The sequence below is a fragment of the Ischnura elegans genome, chromosome 1, assembly GCF_921293095.1.
Source record: "Ischnura elegans chromosome 1, ioIscEleg1.1, whole genome shotgun sequence".
Classification (NCBI taxonomy): Eukaryota; Metazoa; Arthropoda; class Insecta; order Odonata; family Coenagrionidae; genus Ischnura; species Ischnura elegans.
Genome location: NC_060246.1, coordinates 122,021,985 through 122,043,198, shown reverse-complemented (window position 1 = coordinate 122,043,198; position 21,214 = coordinate 122,021,985). Strand labels below are relative to the sequence as shown.

The following is a 21,214-nucleotide window of genomic DNA, read 5'->3' as shown; positions in this document are numbered from 1 at the left end:
AATTATGCTTCAGAGATTACTTCGCTTTCGTTAAAATCACTTTCTCCATGTTTGCAACTAACCATAACGTGCCAAAGCAGGGTGTATTTTTTAAAGGTCTCTTAGTTTCCATTCAAATATATTTTGTATTTTGAAAGGTATTCAAAATACAATTTTTGTTTGTTTTTCAAATGCGCAAGTCAAAGGTATTATGTATTTCGCATTTCAAATACCTACATTTGGAGAGGTATTTTGAATTTCAAATACTCCTCGGGCTGTATTTTGCTCATCTCTGACTATTTGTGGCATTATTTGTCACTTTAATACATAATTAGCAGATACTACTCAGGAATCAGTAAATTGAATCTTCCAAATAAGAATTTTATCATTCGTCTAAACCTCAATCTTGAATTCCTTGGGATTTATTCCCATTAAATTCCCATAAAACCGTAACAATGACATGTATGTTAATGAATTTTAATGCATTTGAAATTGGCTCCTTCATGGCCCGCTAGGAGTTGGATCTGACTCGCTTTCAATATTTTTCTCTATCACCATCCATCATTGGTCTTTTATTCGTAACTTAGGAGCATAAAATTGCTTAATTATTTCCATATCCTAAAGATAGCAGCAGCCCCCATCTTACGAGTATCCTCCGGGACATTAAGCGATTAAACTCTCTGCCCTCCCCACGTTGAAAGCAAAATTTATGAATGGTCCTCCAGTTGACTGTCTTCGAATATCTTTGCATGATCGTATGCAAATGTGCATCCAGAAGTACGATTTTTACGTACTCGTAATTCTTGGAATAATTCATCAGCGATAGATACGGGAGGCCTACTGCGAAAACGATTCCATTTTAAGTCGACAATCGGTTTTGCTTTCGTTTTTAAATATTAGGAAAGGACGCTCTATTGTGTTTTATTTCTCATGCAGGAAGTTGGACGAATGTTTTACAGAGGTCTTTCCAAATTCTAATTGTATCTTTATTTCATGTTTTCAAATGTGGGAATTAACATAGTCACCAAGATCGCCCATAAAATATCCATTGGAATTGTCAGCTAAACATTTGCTTTTGATCAGCCTATGCGTGTAACGAAATTATAGTTCAGTGGTAAGATTATAGTAAATAATTCATTAGATTGGAATGATCATTACCTTGCAACTGAAAAAAATTTGGCCCATGGGGGATCGAACCCACGACCTTCGCGTTATTAGCACGACGCTCTATCCAACTGAGCTAATGGGCCAGTTGATTATGTTGGTTTTTAGTTAACACTTATGTGTCATATACCACTTTTTCAATTTATCGTGTTAGGCGTATTCAGAATACCGTAGAGTTAATATTACTATGTATGTAGAGCATCTATGCAAAATACTCTCTCGTGTGCGCCTTGTCCTTCTAATGTAAGGACAGGTTGTACATAAAATTAAACGAACAATAAACATACATAAATAAATCTAACATCTTACATAACAATAAGTGTTTTTAAAGTTCTGCTACGCGAGGCTCAATTTTTTCTGTTAAATTTCAATCCAGGAACTTTAAGGTACAAAACTTTTATAACTTCCCAAGTGATGAAAAAGCGATATCAAAAAATAATCCAGGGTATCAAAATTTGATATCTCTACTAATGGTGAAAAACTGGACAAACTTTAATCATGTAATGTTTGTCGTTACAGCGCAGCACTTTTTCAAAATGATGACAGTATGATTTCTTCATTTTGGCGTTTAAACGGTAGCTAAAGCAATTGATATATATTTTACATCCAAATAATACACCTGGTCAGTGGGGTAACTATGGGTGGGGGATGGAGGGGATAGATACCCCCTCAAAAACCTATGACAAATAGAAAAAATATTTAAAACTATTGTCTAGTTCATAGAGTTCATATGGTCTAGTTTTGACATGTAATAACTTGATCTGCTTAAAGTTAAATTTTACGTGCCAAAATGATGTAAAATGTATTTCCAGGCATATTGTTTTTCAAGAATTTTCCCGGAAACCCCGTTGTCTGGGGGGTCCCTCTCCCGTGCCACCCCTAAGCCCCCAAAGCATATGACTATAGTTACGCCACTGTACCTGGTAAATATCAATTCTTGTGTTTGAAATGCTATCGCATTCAAGGTGAAAAAGATATCACTTTGATCTTGGTTACAATCGCATTTGGGTAAAAATTCCATTGATTCTCTCAGCGCTCAGCCTCCTTGGCCACTCTTTCTATCCTTTCCCCACTCCCATCACGGGAATGTGAAAGCATATATGTTAATTTGATATATTTTTCCGTAAAAACGGTGCCCATTTTTTTCGTCGTCGTCGAAGCGAATTTTTCGTCCCCAGGAGTATGCTGTTTCAACTTGCATGACAAATTTTAGGCTTGAATTTACAAGGTGTCCACCATTTCTTGTCGTTGAGCATTTTTCACTATGTTACAGCATATCATAGGAATTCTTGCACTGCCGCAGGTGTACTGTGTTTTCTTGGAGCGGAAGATTACTTCTTGCGATAAAATGGTATATTATGTGGATTTGGCGTAATTATGTGGTGTGTTATGTATTAATAATTGCCGGTTGGGAAAGTATAATTGTTTTTATAAATCGAAAGTTTCAGCAGAGTCCCATAAAGGTTATTCGTAGAATGGAATGGACGCTGTTGGAACGCTTCCTGTTCAACGTCGTTGCGATCGTAAGATTCTAGGGGTTCAAATTTTACCCCCCCCCCAAAATACGTGGGAGATAGTCTTTCCATGATAAAATATAAACTATAAATAGTAATTTCCACACTTTAATATAAAATTCCTCTACTGACCATGGTTTCGACATCCTATCACATAGAAAATTACCTTGAAAATGACATAGAATGTCGAAACCATGGTCGGTAGTGGAGTTTTATGTTACAGCGTGGAAATTACCATTTATAGTTTACTAGCTGACCCGGTGAACTTCGTACCGCCTAACATTCAATGAACTTATAGCTTAGTTGCACCATTAATAAAGAGAGAGCGGCTGTATCGTTTGAATCATATTTGATTTCTTATAAATTAAATGAGAAAATATTGATGAAATAAAAAATATACGCATTCAGTTGTTGGCTATTTGTGTTATTAACCGTAAAAAAATGTTTTTAGGTCAAAGTCAGCAGTAGCAGCGTAAACTTGGCTCGTTCACGGGGCAGGTTAACGCAACGCTAGACCGACGCTTGACTGATGCTCAAAATAGTGTAACAAAAGCCCCTACGAAGTAGCATTCGTATCAAATGTCTTTAGGCGCGCCAGTTATAGTATCTCTGTTTGGAAAAAATGCACTGCGTAAACGTGCTGCATGCGTAAACGCACCGCGGTGTGCCCTACACATTCGGGTTTAATGTCTTGCGTCAAGCGCCTTCTGATAAACAACAGTTTTTGTTTTGTTATCAGGCGCAAGATAAAGCGAATGAAGCTAAATAAAAATAGCGAAGCGAAGCAGGGACGCAGCGAGGGGGTTTTTGGGAGTTAAACCCCCCCCCCAAAAGCCCAGAGAATCTTTTTATAAAACATTTGGTTATTAATATTAGGGGGACGGATGAGTCACAAAATATTTAACTGTTCACAGCCGCAAAACCTACCATTTTGAACCTTTTATCCTAAAAAATGTCTGGGGAGGGCCCCCACGTTTTATATACCCTACAGACCCGCCAGTATTAGCTGTGCCTATCCTTAATTCCTAGCTGCGCCCTTGAAGCGAAGGAAGAAATACAGCGGATGGTTTATCGACTCGTAAACATACCACATATTGTTTACCATGAGGAAATCATGGGTTTTCACTGACACATGAGAACAAACATCACAAAACTGAAAGACTGACCATGCGATTTGTTAATCGTTATCACGAATACAACACGAATTGGAAATTGAATATGTTTAAGCGCATAAGGGCTTATAAGTTGGGATCATGGAATCTTCGGATTGAGAACTTCCTCATCTTTGAATTTTCCTTTGAGTATAGTGGCGTGAATCACTTTCACTGTCAGTTTTTTTAATAACCAAACACGTTCCGTTGGATAGGTTTGGTTGGTTTAGGTTTCGAAAGATCATGAACACAGAGCCTACCTTTAGCTGTAAATCGTGCCGTGGTAAGCCAGGTGCGTCCAAGGACTTTAAATATTCAGGTAGATAGTTGGTGACTTCCTCTTCGTTTATTACAAAGTTAAAAGATTTGAATTCATGCAGAATACACGGACATTACTGATAGTCAGCAATTGCTTGGAGATTTGTTTACACACACGGTAGTTATGTGTTTGTTGACAAACTCAAGTCGAGCTGAGCTTATATTTAATTCAATTATTTTAATACTATTTTACTATTACTTTAATATTTTTAACATGTTTGAACATTTAAATGTTTTTAATATTGTTAAAAAGATCAGTCAATACATTAGTAAAAACGAAAAAAATCTTATTTTTTGACCGTCTTTACAATCAACTCCAAAAATCATATCTCTAATTGTAAGATAAATTTGATTTTTTTTGTGAACTTTTACTATTTTTTAATGTCTTATATGTTATCCGGAGCTGAGACGAATCCAAAGAGCCTAATGTCACTAAAATCGGTGCAGCCGTTCTCGAGTTATAAGTGTTCTAACTAACACGATTTTTGACTTTCTTTTATATATATAAGATATTTTATCGTGGGTATATTGAATTTCCACCTAATCAAGCCTGAAACGATTTCATAAGGAGATAGTCTTTGATATTGTGCATTTTTAAATAATTTAAATGTATGCAGTATTCCTGAAAATCTTAGGATATATTTAATAGACCGGCATTAAAATCTGTCATCATCAAAAGTTTACCTCAGGATTTCCCAAATTTAAAAGTTTAGCATTAGAGATATGGGCTAATGTTAACTAGAGTTAACGATGTATAAGCGAATAATTTCAGCATATTAGCATAATTTTTAAAGGAAGTGCACGCCGCGAAAAAAGCCAAAATATGATTGGTTGAACGGAAATGATACGTCCTTCTAGATACCATTCGGTCATGTTCACTGTGATCTCATAGACTTCCGCCTGTTGTTAAATTACCAAATGTTTTGAGATAATCTTCAACCCTATGAAATAAGCATGGGTTCTTGTGTTTTGCGATGTGCGCGTTATTCAACGCCTACGATGGAAATTAGAAAACAAAAGGATTCTGTCTCTTTTAAAGTGGACTTTCGTTTCAATTGGAGCAGACTGGACTCTAGTAAATTGAATTTTACGACATGAGTCGTCGCTCTCTGTCGCGGACACAATTATCTATTTACTGAGAACTTAAATACTTCCACGTGTATGTTTCTTTCTCCACTTTTTGCTCTCTTATTTCGCTGAACGATGTAGGAAACTTCTGTGGAAGGAGTATTTTGTCATCGTATTTTTTTCATGCTCCGCTGTCCTTTTTCCTAAAAGTTTGCATCCTTGAAGTCCAGTGCTTTAAAATAAAAATTTACTGAATTTAATGTGGAACTTCAGAGAGAAATGCTTCCAACTAAGGGATATAATGACTAAGTAATCGATTCCATGTTATGTAGCAAACGCCTGCAGTTAGCCGTCGAAAAACTTAGTACGCTCCCATCCCAAAGAACATACGTTTTCAATGGAAATTTTTACCTCATTCGCTGGATTTTTATTTCTGTGTATCATAAAAGATTGTTTTAAAGTGAAGGGATTGAGGAGGAGTGAATTAAAGTACAACAAATTTCCACTTTTAGCCACCATTTTTTTAATTTATCAAATATACTGAAAATGGGCGATAATATACCTAACATTGGTAAAATAATGCATTTGTATCCAAAAAAACATCAACTGAAATGTATTTATGGAACTACTTTTCAAGGGCTAGGTTAAAGTTTTAAATAAGCTTTTTCCTGCCTAAACGGTGGTAAAACACTTAAAAAAATATTGAATCCCCAAAAATGCGCGTAATTGCTCATTTTTCAGGATTTTAGATTGCAAATCATTATCCCTATGTAAAAATAGTTTGCAAATCTCCTAATGAAAGCCAATGATTAGGTCTGAATGGCGCCTCTCGGGGAAAAATTTTTGACATAAAACCTTTTTCGATCCACCCAAGGCTTATGGTACATTTTAAGAGGTGAAACATTAAGTCTATGATGTGTGATAATTAAGCCAGATTGGTTGATAACCATTCACTACAGAATGATAAACCCTTCAGAAATAATGAATCAGTTTCCGTGCCACCGTATTTTAACGATATAATGTGGAACAAATGTACTTAAGTCCATTCTCAGTTACTGTAATTTAAGCAAAAACTGAAATTGTCAGTTGAAATTAATGAGGAATTTCTCCAGAAATCATAGGCACTGCAGAGAATATGTCGTGGAGGAGCATTCGGTGCTGCTAAGTTTCAAGGCTGACAGATTTGGCGAGTCATCGCCTCGTCGACTGCATTGTTCTCACTTGCTTCTGGCTTGGTCCTTTAATCAGAATTTGATCTACGAAACCTCATAAGGCTATTGTTCTGTTTCCTCCCGTGAAGATAATTAGCACAAGTATTTTCACGAGTCGTGGGAGTAATGTCTTAAAATAGGAATTCTTATCACCGAAATATAGTACTGATTACATTTGGCTAAAAATCTATGAATCGGAAAGTGTTTTTCAGTAGATACAGTGGTATATATGTAGTCATTCACAAAACGATAAAAATAAAGTTTCAGAGCTATTTAACCTCTCATCTACTGTGACAAAAAAATACAGAAGAGGAGGTATGTATTAATTTAATAAATTATGAAAAAAATAATTTCGCCTTCTGTGGCATTGTATTAGGAATTCCGTCCTGCCTAGAAGATTATAATCCTCTATTCGATGAGAGGAATAATTCTTGGGATTGTTTTCAAATGAAATCCTATTTTCGCACAAAAATGCGGGCAAAGCGAATTAGAATTCATGGATTATATTCCTTTTGCTCCATCTTAAAACTGCTTATTTGGGCGCACTGCGTCGTCGGAAGGCACTGCGCAATTGGATCGCTGGGTGCGGAATAAGTCGGTGGAGTGAAGTGGGGATGGGTGACATCCTGATGTTTACCCTTTGCATTGCAGGAATATTTCTTTGGAAAATTTACGTGCTTGTAAAAAAAACTACTAATGGATGATCTTAAAAAACTGAACATTCCTACGTGAAATTATCAATAGTATAATATTGACCATTTCCCGGAAGGGGTACAGGAAAGATAAAATGGGTGTCGCAAACAGCATACAACAATTCTAAAATTCTGACATTCTTTCATTGCTTCTATTTGAATAAAGTAGACCTTCAGGCACCTCCATATTCCTCCTGTACAGAAAGGGTTGAACCTTTCTTGTTGATCTCTTCAAATTTGCTGGTGTTCTTCCGCGTACGTCGACATCATAGACAATGGTTTCTCCGACTATTCTGTCGGCGTCTTCAGGTAGAAGTTCTTCGAACTCTTCGGGTTAACAGCAATTTTTATGGATCATTACGATTTTGGTGTCGCTAATCGAAAAATTGCATTTGCTTGATATTGAAAAGGATGTATTTATAGATCCTAGTTCTTCGGACACTATTTTCGCATTCATTGTTATTAAAAATTATATGCACCCTCCAAGTTCAAAAAAAATAATTTAAAAAGTCATATTTGGCATGTTTAAAATGGAAAAAAGAATCGAAACGTTACAAAAAGTTAACGGGAAATGCAGAAAAAACAATATTCACATGTCCGTAAGCATTAAACGAAAAAGCTATAGGTACATAAGTACCTAAAAGAGGAACACTTTCTCATGATATACAGGCTTTGCATCTCGGAAATCTTGCTGAATAGAACATCTTTCTCATCCAGGAAGTCTCAGAACGCTTGAGGTGAACGGATTGGGCGAGATAATCAAATAACAATGTTCGTCACGTGCTTCCATCGCACCAATCTTCACATCAGAGGCATTACTTCCTTGATTCAATTACTATGTCAAATAATAACAATAATTTACTAATAATAATAATAATAATAATATTTTTTGTTTCACAAAAATTTATTTATTCAAGAATACAATGTACATTAAAAATTTAATTATTAATTCATCCACCTACGTCCCACTAAGCCACTTGGACTTGTCAGTGGGTTCTATTAAAAATTTCGAGTGGTGCTTACAAAAGTATTCATAAATATACATATAAAAAGGATATTATCAAAGAATACATTGAGATATAGTAATTTAGATTAACATATTCCAACCAAAACAGATCTTAATTTTACATAGCTTGATACATTATGCACCAGAGAGCTGCAAGCAATCACTATTACTGAATTTAGAAATGTTTGAAAAATAGCGGTTTCATATAACACAGAAATATTACTATATCCTAAAGTAAATGAAGTTGTTTCAATCATCCCCAATTTTTTATTCATTTTCCAACCATTCTTTTATTCTTATTTTAATTTGTACGTTATTATACCCCATAGTTTAACCTGAATTGAGGTTATCATCATATGTTACCTTAAAGCAGCGGATAGAGCAGATTATGAACATTGTTTAAAAATATAATGAGCAAAAAAGCAATTTATATATTCAAATATGTAATGTGTGCTGTACAATAGTGGAATAAAGAAAAGACAAATTTAAGAATTATAAATTACAATGGAAATACAAAATTTATCATGAATCATAAGAAGAAAAGAAAAATTTATAAAACTTGTAAGAAAATCAACTTTTGGCAGTGAAAATACAAAGAAATGACAAATTGAAAACGATCAAGATTGCGCGACAACTTTTAACAAATAATAAAAAATATGTTTTATACATTGTGATATCCAGGAGAAATTATACAAAGCATGGAGGAATTTTTTGTGTGAGGTACCTCGCGAAGCTTGTGGCGCAGTGGGGAAAAATGTCGAGTGCGCGAGGGTCGGAATTAAAGAAATGCGAGTTCGACGTCCTGGATGAGAGAGTTTGAGGCTCCTCGTATTTCGGAGCCGCACTCAGGCACTGCGCCGTCACAAGTGATCCCAGGGGCGGAAATGAGAGGGAGGGGGAGAGGATGTTATTGTGAGGACGACGAGGGGTGTGGGGGATGGCGCCGAGGAGGGGAGGAAAAAAATTGCCGTCGCAGCTCCGCAAGCCTTAAGTTTTCATCGCGGAGGCAACGCCCACGCTCATCCGCCCTTCTGGCTTTAACTTTTTAACGAAATCTCTCTCGACGCTCCTCTTCCCCTCGACCTCTCTTCCTCTCTCTCTCTCATCTCTTTTTCATAAAAAAAGCTATCTACTACGCCATTTCCATTCCAGTGCATCTCATTCACCCGTCATAAATCGCCATTATAGCGTTCGAGTGGGCCTCATATACGAATTTCGTGCGGAGAGAGATATAACCAGTGATGCCAAAGGGGCAAAAGCTATCCATTCGACTGGTGGAATTATTAATTTTGCACCACCCCCCTCCACGGCTAGTACTAAAAACCTACGTGTGGAGAGCGAATGCTTCGGTTAATGGTCAATTTTTAAGCGTGGGAACAATTCATTTCTTTATGATCTGGTTTGTTTCGAATGAACTCGAATGTAGTTTGCCAGTAATAAGAGCATTCGGGTTACAATTTGAAATATAACTCTCTTGCCATTGTGAGCATATTCTATGTGAACTTTTTACACATATTTTCTAGTTATGAGTCAACAAAATACCTACCCTATGCCTGTGCTCTCGTTGGAAAAGAGAAGACAATTCGCCGAGCTGCTGAGATGTTTTCAATTTTTTCAACTAGACGACAGTAGTTGTCATCATTATTCCATTCGTCTCTGCTTTTGTAATATTTTTTGAGTGAGTATTCAGTTTGTTACCTAAAACTGTGTCAAGCTAGGTGTACATTTTTCAAGGGAAATATTAGAAGAATTCATGGTAATTATGTGAGTGAATCGGCTGATATGTGGACCCCAAAATCCCAAATGGAACGTCACTATTCTCCCTTAAATAAACGCCTAGCTGGGATTCTATGGTGGAGCTGATGAATCTAGTAGAACGAAGAATTACCCCATATTTGATTACAATATGGTCGCTTATGTTTTTCTTTTTGATCTCGGTGAGACTATAATATGTATCAACTATCAAAGAAGCGCGCGAGAGTGGATGAGAGGTGGTGGAGAGTTCTTACTAATTGTTTTTCATTCTAATTTAATATATTTCTTGTTTTTAATTTTTAGTAATCCTAAAGGCACTCAAATACGATTTTCTAAGACCGATTATTTTATCTACGTGTTCTGAGGCGGAAATTATGGAAAACGAAACTCTGTGAATCAATATTTATTCTTTATGGCGACCAACATCGCGTGCATTTTTGTGTTTAATCCGTGCCCATAGGGAGGGGGAGAAAGGGGCCACGGGGCTCAAACCCAAAGGTTCAAATATTTTCATGTTACTCCTACTATAATAAGTACCGGGGAGGTGAAACTCTTCCAGTCATTTCATTATAAATGCTTTGATATCTATTTATCATGCCATGAATATATGTAGTTTATCGCCCCAATGAAGATTACTATTCGTGGCGTGACGCCTTTTCTTATGAAAAAATTTCCGCAGTGATTGTGACTATGTCTATCTTTTCCATTTGCTTTTGGCACTGCCTCGCCATGTAGAGTGTCTCGTTATTCGAGCCCAGTTAGTTCCCTGTACCGTACCGCCGCTGAAACGCCAGGAAACTCCTTTAACATATTCCATGGATAGCGCTGGCGCCCCTGGCTGTGTCCTTGCTTTTGAAGTTTGTCGCACCCACACATGCATACCAGTTGGTCAGCATTACTAGACCACAGATTATGGCGTTGGATCCCAAACTCACACAGATCTTTTTTGGGTGTCCGGCTGCCCCAGTTAATTAATATACCCATAATTATTGATTTGAATTTGGTGTTCTCCGTATCTGGGTATTGTCTTGTGGATACAACATATTAAATATAAAAATTTTCACCCTCCTTTCAAAAAGTATTTTTTCAGATCAAGTGCTGTAATTCACTCTGAGTTAGTTTTGTAAATCACTCGTTGCTTACCCAGAAAGTTGGTTTGGATAGGCGAGGGTAGAGACCATCCCAAAAAGGTTGGGTCACTTTTACTATAGCGTTAATGATTAAGAGATAAATACTGTTTTCGCGAATAAAATATTTGTACACAACGTTGTAAGGTTAGAAAATGGATTGAATGCGAACCCGTGACATGCCAACAATGGTTTATTTTTACGGACATTAAATAAATGGCTACCTACAGCCCAGTGGTTATGGTGTTCAATTGCCATAGCGATGACCCGGGATCGATCCTTATCCCCGGCACTTCCTTTGTCGGCGTCAATGGCGGTGGGGATAAGTCCTCGTCTATCAAACTGAAAGTCGCGGGTTCGAGTCCTGCCTAGGTAGGTTGCTCCTATCCAGGCCATGAATGTGTGTGATCGTTTATTGTTGTTGCTAAAACCTTCGATGTAAAAGGCCTCATAGCGCTATTTTCGGGAGTAAATGTGATAAATAAAAAAATAAAATAAAAAAATAAATTTATCAGACATATAACAATCATAATAAATAAAATAATAATAATAAAACTAGCACCCGTGGATTTCCCCCCATTATCATTTGCTTTTGGAGTACGTGCTCCGTAAAGACGCCCAGCAAGACCGATCGGTTGAAGTCGAGGAGCAAGCCGGCGCGGCGAGAGCCCGAGCGCCGATCTCGACGAGACCCCAGTCCCCTCGCTCTCTCCCAAGGGCCTGCCTTTATCCTGAAGGAGACCGATCGAGTTGCGGCGAGGGAGTATAAGGGTGGAGGAGAGCGCCGAGGAGCCCTCTCATGCATCGGCCGTGCATTGTTGGGGAGAAAGGGGCGACAGGCCACCCCGTCGTATAGGTGTGTGTATGTTTATCGATCTGCTTGGGCGCCCCCCCCCCCCCTCGCGCCTCTCTTAAGCGCCCCCTTGAGTGCGACAATCGGGCGCCCATCATATCAGCCATACTCTCTCTCTCTCTCTCACTCCAATTCCCTCCTCCTTTCTCTCTCTGCATCCTCAGCGTCAATTATATGCCCGTATGCAACATCATTATATGTGGCCCCAACCGAAATTATAAAAGGTTGTTGATCTAAAAAAAATGTTGGTAATAAGGTAGTTTCCTCCATCAATAAAAACGAAATTGATTGCGATTCGTTACCAAACATTATTGTATTCATAATATATTTAGTAAAAGGGAGTGGAAATGCGAAAATAATTGAAAAACTTATATTCATCATCACGAACCTCAGTAAATGCGGTCTCGAAAGCGGCTTTTAATTTTCTTCGCGCCACAATACGGTGCACCTAAAACCTCCTTTTACGGGCACTTTTATTCCGTTTTTTCTAACCTGGTACTCAGCAACTGCTTGAATTGCACTTGTTAGTATGACGTTCTTCCACCTTGGCAAGCTGCACCAGCTGATATGGTGCCGGACGCGGACTGATTTCGTCCGCGCCTATGTGAACAGCGGGGACTGCTCTTCGTGCCCCGCGCGGAAAGCGGACCGTCCGTGTCCATGTGAAACGGGCCTTAGGACTCACAAGCAGTGTTAATATATTATCGCTGTATTTATTTTCCATCGTACTCGCTTTTGGCGCCTCTTTTAAAGGCTCAAGAGGGGGTTGTAACCTGGAACCTACCCCCCTCCCCCCGAGGCTACGTCAATGCATATTGGTTCAATAGGTTAGTTTCCTTCATCAAAGAAAACGAAAGGCATTGATTGAGATTCATTTCCCACCATTAGTGTATTCATAATATACACATTATTTGGTTCCAGTTTAGAAGAATGCCAATGGTCAATTTTAACCCCATTTGAAAAAGGCCAGAAAGACGCCCATGCGATGCCACTCCATGTGACGTCACAGGGATCTAGATGCTATACGAGTAGATAGGAGTTTTACATCGTCTGAGATTACCAATGCATGCATGAGGCACAGAGCTCAGGGAAACATCTCCTAATAATCACCTATGAAAACTGGCTAAGATCGGAAAGTTTCTTTCGTTTGATAGGGTAATAATAATCTTTATTTAAGCCAAGCACTACCTGCTAGCAGGGTACTATACGCTACCGCCATGCTGCCGTGCATGGCGGTAGCGTATAGTACCCGCGGGCTAGGGTTAAAATCCTGGCGGTGGCGTAAGTTTCTCAGACTGCGCGATCCCCGGTTGAGTGTTTTGTGGTAACCACTTCAAGAACAGCACTCCGACCGTCGGATAGGACGCAAAACCGTAGCCCCTTGTCGTCTTTCTTTAATAGCATGCTAATGCCGACGCCAGTTTTCTCTCCATTCTTCCTTAACCCTAATCTTCCCTATGACGCAAGCGGCGTTAGCTGTCGTTCGCTGTTGAATACCATATTATGCCGTAAACTCTTTAATTTGATTAATTTTCCCGCAACTTTTCTGTGCGCAATGCACCCAGATCGTTGCTGAATATAATTTTAATTATTGTATGCTGGGGAAGATGCTCGGAGAGAAAATAGTTTGCCATTTATTTTTACAATTAAGTACTTAATTATTTAGTATAAATATTAATCCACAAGTGACTACACACAATGTAAATTTCGAGTAAAGCGCACAACTTGAAAAAATATCACAATGTAGGTACTATGAGTGTAATGAAGCGCTGTGAAAATATCATTCGACAAAGTCGCGGGAATATGAGCAATTAAGTGGGATCATTACTGACCGGTAGGTATCGTAGTCATTCTATACTAGCATATTTCCACTTTGAGGGTAAAGTAATAAATAAATACATTGTTGAAAGAGTGACACAAGGAATAACTAGGAAAGGTACCTTACGGTAGTTTTATGGCCGGGAAATGTAAGAAATGCATATTCTCGTAACTGAAACCAAACACATGGTAACATCCTCATACACTCTCGCCGTGCTTGAGTAAACATCACACGTGTTAGCTTCAAACTTTACTGTGCCAAGTTCGTTTTATGGCCTGATTAATGAATAAAATAGCTGAACTAAAATACAGTTAATTTAGTTGGGCGAAACCTCATTGATAGGAAAAGATGGAAAATTGATTATAGAATTTCCTATTTCGTAATTAATTAAACATATTAGATTATTAATTTGAGTGTATGCTTTTTCTACTTATGCTTTTTAAGCGGTCCATTATCTCAGTTGGTCAGCAGTTGATAACGCAAAGGTCAGTTGAAAAAAGTATTTTCTTGAAGTTTTGACGTTAATTTTTTTCATAATGGTTACTTTCTCTTTAAGTAGTGGTACTTAGCGATCCACAAACATATTGATGTTTGTAATCATCAACATCATCACCGGTCAACAATCATAAGATTGGTTTGACGCAACTCTCCACTCATTTCTCCTATCAGCTAATCTTTTCACAGCTACGTATTTCTTCTCTTTCTTATCCTTCTTGATCGGTTCCATATATTACATTCGAGGTCTCTCTTCTCCGTTCTTGCCGTCTACTTGTTCCTCGACGATTATCTTCATCAGGCCATCATGTCTCAAGATATGGCCGATAAGGTTACTGCGTCTTCTTACCAAGGTTTTCATGAGGTTTCTCTTCTAATCTCTTAGGACTTCCTCATTACTTACTCAGTCGAACCAGTTGATCCTCATCATTCTTCTCTCGCACCATGTTTCGAAGTCCTCTATCCTCGATTTCCCCGCTGCTGTCATTGTCCATGCCTAACTTTCGGGGAGAGACATACTCCAAATTTAACTTCTGATGGATTGTTTCCTTACTTATATGTTTAAATTTACCACTGTAAGTAGATATTTCTTTTAGTGGAATGCTCTCTTCGCCTGGGCTATTCTGCTCATAATTTCTTTCTCTTCTGCTGAATACTAATATCTTGGTTTTCTTTGTGCTTAATTTCAGCATATTTTTGTAATATTTCAAGGAATTTTTATTAGAATATTATTGTAGATGTTACATGTCGTCCCACGAAATGCTGTTCTTAAGGCATGAACAAAATCTGGTGTTATCTAAGTCTCTGGCGAGGTTATCGAAGGTAAAAATGTTCTCATAAAATGTTACTGCTGTGAAAACATAGGTTTATCCCACAAATAACGAATAATTAATCATAGTTATTCGTATATCACTTATACCAACTGCCTCTATGCTTCGCTTCAAGTAGCGAGAAGACCTGTTTTTTTTAATTAGGTTAATACCGATCAAGCACAACGTTATTATGATTTCTAATCTCACTCCATGTCGGAGGTTATTTTTTATTCTTGCGAAGTTTCAAGATATTTTGCCGATTACGTCAGATATGACATCATTTCATCATTTTTATACTTTTTTCATCTCTTCGGTTTTGCCATCGGTGGAGCATTCTTTCATCGTCGATTTGTACTTACAGCATGTTCTGTATGACTCGGCCCCTATATGCAAGAGTATAGGTGTTTGAACACGAGGAGGACATTACGGTGAAAAGGAGGAGAGAATTTGATCTGAGATTTACACGGCGTTTCTTGCATAGAAATGGCCAAATTTATGCATCGCTACTTCTTACCTGAAGACGCCAGCGGGATGGCTGGAGAAACTCTCGTCACCTATGGCCAGCTCAACGCGGAGGAACGCCCGGAAGCCGAGACTCTTTGGAGGAGAAATTATCGTAGGGGTGTTGGCGAAGTGACGGAGGAACTCGATAACAGTCTCCACCACTGGACGAAAATCTATCCTGAGGTGATGCCCACTAAGCAATCTGGAAAACACTTTGCCCAAGTCCTCAAAGCGACCACTCAACCATCGGAATACGCACGAATTTATTCTCCTCCACTATCCAACGTTTTAACCCGGACCCTCTTATAAACAGCCGTTGTTCTTTCTGAAAAGGTAACTAAACCGCGTAAGCTTCTACATAATTATCCTTCCTCTCTTTTTCGCTTTGCTGCAAGTGTTTTTTTTTATGATTATGACGCTCTACGATGTTCTACTATGTGAAGGAATGGCGCCCCCAGAAGCAACCGTGGTGTTGGCTTGAAAAGCTGAAAATAAGCAATTTGGCTCGCTGGTAATCTTTTCGACTTGCATGTTAAGCATTACGTAAGTGATTGCAAGAATTTCCCTTACTTGGCAAAGGCAGTGGCTGTTGCCAATGTTTTATCTGGTTATATTAGCTAAACTGCTACCATGAGAGGATCACTATTCCCCATTAATGGTACGTGGAATTGAAGCGCATACCAGGAAAATGATATTCATTAAGTACCTACTATAAAATTGGACTTCAACGTCACTTCGGCTCGATTTAGAACGGCCAAAGAAGTGGGAACTTGGCTATCTTCAAAGAAATATATTTCAAATGTTATTGTTATTCTGTTAAGCGTTTGCGGCTTTTTCTTCGTGGAGCGACGAAATAGGATAAGAAAATTAATCTGGTGCGCACGATTCATACACATCTTTTATTTCCAACCATAGTTTCGACAATGTTATTTTATTATCTAGGTAATTAAATTACAGAAATGGTTTCTATCATGTCATTACCTAGATAATGGCATGGCATTGTCGAATCTGTGATCTCAACTCAAGTGTGAGTTTAGAACGTACACGATGAATTATCTTTTAAAGTAACGATTTCTTAAATATAGCCATCCCCCAAAGTGACTTTGTTGTTTATTAAATATGAATATTCCTTCAATCCAAAAAAATTAATAAGTTATAGTAAAAATAAACTAAAAAGTAATCGCTGAAGATTTTCGATTGCTTTTACTAGATTACTGGTCGCTAATGGCCGTTAGCAATTTCCATCACTCCCTCTCGACCTCAGACATTCGTAGTCCCAATACCGCAACTACTGCTGAACCGTCCTGCTGAATACACGACGCAGGGGCTCAAGCTTGCGGTCCCACAAGCACTTGCGAACAAGCGATAAGGAATACCTGTACTTTACATGCAAGGATTGTAGAATGTAATCCCTATATTTTGTCCTCATTGCGAGGGCGTCGCCGAGGGGTGATGGAAAAACCGCAGAGGGAGTGCGGAAGTAAGCCGCTCCGAATGGATGCGCTGTAGCGTGGATGGGTCGCAAACATTAAGGTCACGTGACGCATGGAACGGGATCGTTAAAGTTAAAAGTGAAAAAAACCCAACTGCACGATAAATGTGGGGATGGGATAGTACGCTGGCTAAAGTGTTGACTTCACACTCCTTGGGCCCGGGCTCGTATCCCTTCGGTAGGAGAGATTTTTCAGACGTTACCCGATACGTGCGAGAATGCAGTGTTGAGGGCAACTCAAATGCAGTTCTCCGTCCGTCGGATGGGGCGATAAGCCGTGGTTCCCTTTACGCCTTTCGTAGACGTCTCATCGTCGACTTCTCGTTGACTGATGCCGACGCCGGGTTTCTCTCCATCCTTCCTTCCCTAACCTTTCCTCAAGGCGCGAATGACCTCAGCTGTTGGTCGCCTCCTCCAAATATTACACCATACTTACTGTTATGAGGGGTTGAGAAGCCAAGGGGTACAAGTGATTATTTCCTCAACAGAGTTCGGTAAAGTTAATTGTTAGAATAAATACACAAAAACTTGGTTGCCAATGGATACGACTGACATGAGTCTCTGTTCTGCGCTGACATCGAGTGGAAAATCAAATGAACTACTAAACAAGTAGTTGATCTCGTTTTTTTTCTATACCTAATTTCTGTACCTAACTAAGTGTAGAAAAAATAAATCACTTGTACCCCATGGCTTCAACCCACTCATATATAATACATTGGTTTGATAATAACTAAATAATTCTATTAAAAACTGCGGGATAGGATAAAGCACTTGCAAATGAAATTCTAGCTATTATTTATTCTGATTACTCATGAATCAAGCATTGCTGGTTCAGCTTTGCCGATTGTCATATTAGTGGAAGTAATAGCGATTTAAAATTAGTTTTTTCCACACAACGTTCATTCAACCCAACCGTAAGTACTGTGTAAGCGTCGAAAACGGTTAGGTTAAATAAAAGTTGATCACTAAGTGATAATTGCTCCCACTTATCTGATAAGTCAACCTTAAAACACCCTTAATTGGAGGGAACTCAATGGCAATGTCTCTGCAATTACCAGGATTTGATTTGCCATTTGAAAAACCCGTTAGGTGCCAGAATTGGCTACCACACTAATATGTCTCCTAAGGTGTATCAACTTGCGCTTTCTTGTATGAACACCCGCACGCGAATGAGAACTTGCGCAGAAACCGAAACTTGCTCTATCCATCCTTACTCGGCGGAAAAACCACTCGTGATGCCACGGAGTGCTCGGTGGAATGGATGGGTGAGCCCTTTTCAACCCGGCCTCCTCTTGATGTCGTTTGGCGACAACCTCGGTGCTTACGTAAATGCTTATTACGGGAATTATTATGAGCTGCGACGTACTTTTTAAAAATTGCTTCTCTAATTTTTAAAATTTATTTATTAGTGAGAAGCGTCAGGATTCCTGCCTCGCCCTCTCTCATCTCTCTCTCTCTCTCTCTCTCTGTCTTTCTGGTCAGTCATCCACGAATAGCGCCGTCGTAATTGGACGCCTCCCTCATTTGCGCTTTTTATTTTGTGTTTCCCTGAGTGAATGGAAGCGGTATGCGAGTGAGGGGAAGAGGAGGAGGGGGGGTGTTGGTGGGGGAAAAGGGTGGAGTTAGAGGAGGGTGGGATGCTAAGGGTGTGAGGCAGCGTGGTGCGGAATCTGAAATTATTATTATTATCATCATCGCTCACCGTTGTTGTTTTTTTTTTTTATTCCTACAAGCAAGCGCTACCGGATCCTCCCGTCCGCAATGAGTGGGTTTTCTCCAAACGAGAGATCCCCCTCTGCTCCGCATTTCTCTCACGACGCTTCCCTCGTCCCCTTCGCTCCACATCGCCCTTGTTAACCCACACTTTTTCATTCCCTTCGGGGGCGCTCCCTCTCTTTCTTTTGTTTCGCGAAAAGCTTCGCGCTCACTCTCCCTCGCGTGTTTCGCCCACCGTTCTCATACTCCCCTCTCAGCATCACGGCCGCATTATGATCTCCGTCCCCGACCATTCCTTGCGCCGCCGCGCTGTGTGACAGGTGCCCCTTCAGCGCACATTCCTGCGTCCAATATTTTTTTCGCCATCATCATCGTCTGGTTTGCGTTCGCATATTATGCGAAACGGACCGTAGTCAAAATACGTTACCTCGCCACCCACTTCGTTTCGTGCGCGATAAAAAAATGTGTCCACTCGTCTGCAAACGTTACGAACTTGCTCGGTTTTACATCCAACGTGAGTACGGTATTCGAAAATAGATGTCTTGCACCTTTAGTGGATCGGTTCACAAAGTCTTATCCTCAAGCATCCGGGGAATTATGAATTAATTCGGATATATTCGTCTTCCTCGAGTTTTTGTTTCCCCATTTGCCGGAGTGCTTTATGGAGTTCATTTCAATTGACCTTCATTTGACCCTCACTATGTTTCAAAGTCCGGCAGAGGCGATAAAATAAGAGATATATTTGATCGGACGCGAAGCTAAACGATTTTATTTTCGCCATAAATATGAAGGAATTAAAGTACGCTAGGAGGGCTTCGGGATTAAAAGCACTTCAATTCTTTCCTTACTTTTTTTCACGAACGGCTGGTATTCTAACATTCCTCACCGCGCTTATTGAGACGGCTTGCGGGGTAAATGGTTGATATAGGTGAAATTTCCCACCCCTAGGCTCCCAATACCATCATCAGGCTCCCCGTCATTTGATGCACAATTATTACTATGGAGAATTCCAGTCAGCGTCTGGATGTATTCACCCACGACGCATTTATATGCATGCACAAAATTCGCTTTTCGCGTCGCTGACGGGCACTGAGATTCGAATTTCACGGAGAAATAAATTGTAATCAGGGCTGTAAACCGAAACGTATATTCGTAGTGATTTAATCAATCAAAATTATAATTTTCAATGCTACTATTCGCGGTTTTTAGTATCATATAGGTACTAAACATTAAAAATAAATGGTCGCACGGCACTCCTCTTAGCGTTGAGGACATTTTTGAAAGCAGATTAAAATTTGTGGCAAACAAAGTGGCTAAAATCAGCCTTCAAAGTCACGAATTTTGCATCATCGATGTGATCCCTTGATTGGATGCATGATAGCTGCCTCAGTCATAATCTGCAAATTTATTCTAGCTACTCTTCTGTATAATTAATTATTATTTCAATGCTTATTCTATTAGAATTGTTCATTGTCCTCCGACCCTAGAACACCGTTCTATTCACAGAGCAGACAGGCTTCTCTTTTTTCTTCTTCAACCACTCTTCCTCTTAACAATGACATTGAATTGAAAATTTTCAGTCCTGGGACGAGATAGCGCGATCTGTAATTTTCACAGGAGAGACCTGAGATAGTTTTTTTCAAACCTTACTAAGCCGTAACATGTCTAGGAAGCATTGAAAAGCAGATTTTTGAGCTCTCTCAGTTGCCACCCGTTTTTTATATGTTCAACATCTATTTATTTTCCTCTATTTATTTATTTATTTTCCCTCATTAAATTATCCCTGGAGAAATTTTCTACTCCTTTCATCTTCTCTTCGCTGATACTTTGTAACTACTCATAAAAGTCTCATTTCTTTTCTCACTCAGCAAAGTACCTTTCATTACGCTTGTATTAAACACCCCCGTTATGAATCAATTGTTTTTATCTGGAATTTTCTTAACTATGCTTTCTACCCTCTCTGGACGCCATTTCCCGTTGTTCGTGCACTGTAATGATTTTCTTGATAGCTAGTTTGACATATTCCACGGTTGTGAAGCTATTTACGCTAAAAGCAATTTCTGAAGTGATTTAAGGAAAGTCTAATTAATAAATGGAAGCATTTCATTTGAGGTATCCTTGAATATTTTGGTAATATTAAGAAATAGGAAACTACGTGCTTTAAATGCGATCCTTCGCTCGGTAAAACTTTGCTATATATAGCTTTAAAATTCAGCTTTGACTCTTTTTTTCTGTTGTCAACGTTATCTCAATCGTTTTTGCTTTACGTGCGTAAAAATATGTGTGGAACTGTGGAGCTAGGTTGGCGTGGTGAGATCAAAAAGTATGAAGAACAGATAAATTTTTAGAGTGTGAATTTTTACTATTTGGATTATTACATCAATATAGTAAATAGTGATTTCAACTTTATATTTTTTATATTGTACTTTTCCCTGTTCATTTTGCCGTTAAGTACTGGATATATCCCTAAAATCTAATCATGCACTCATAAAACTCGACTCAGTATCTATTTCTTCATCTTTGAATTTCACCAGGCTA

General features: G+C 38.9%; 1 protein-coding gene and 1 non-coding gene across 2 annotated transcripts in view; one reads left to right on the top strand and one right to left on the bottom strand.

The window, feature by feature from the left end:
• LOC124169052 overlaps nucleotides 1-21,214 on the top strand; it is a 152,256-nt gene that overhangs the window by 72,728 nt on the left and 58,314 nt on the right. The gene's annotated exons all lie outside the window — the stretch shown is intronic.
• Nucleotides 1,157-1,229, bottom strand: Trnai-aau. The gene has a single exon. It is a non-coding gene; the product is annotated as a tRNA-Ile (tRNA).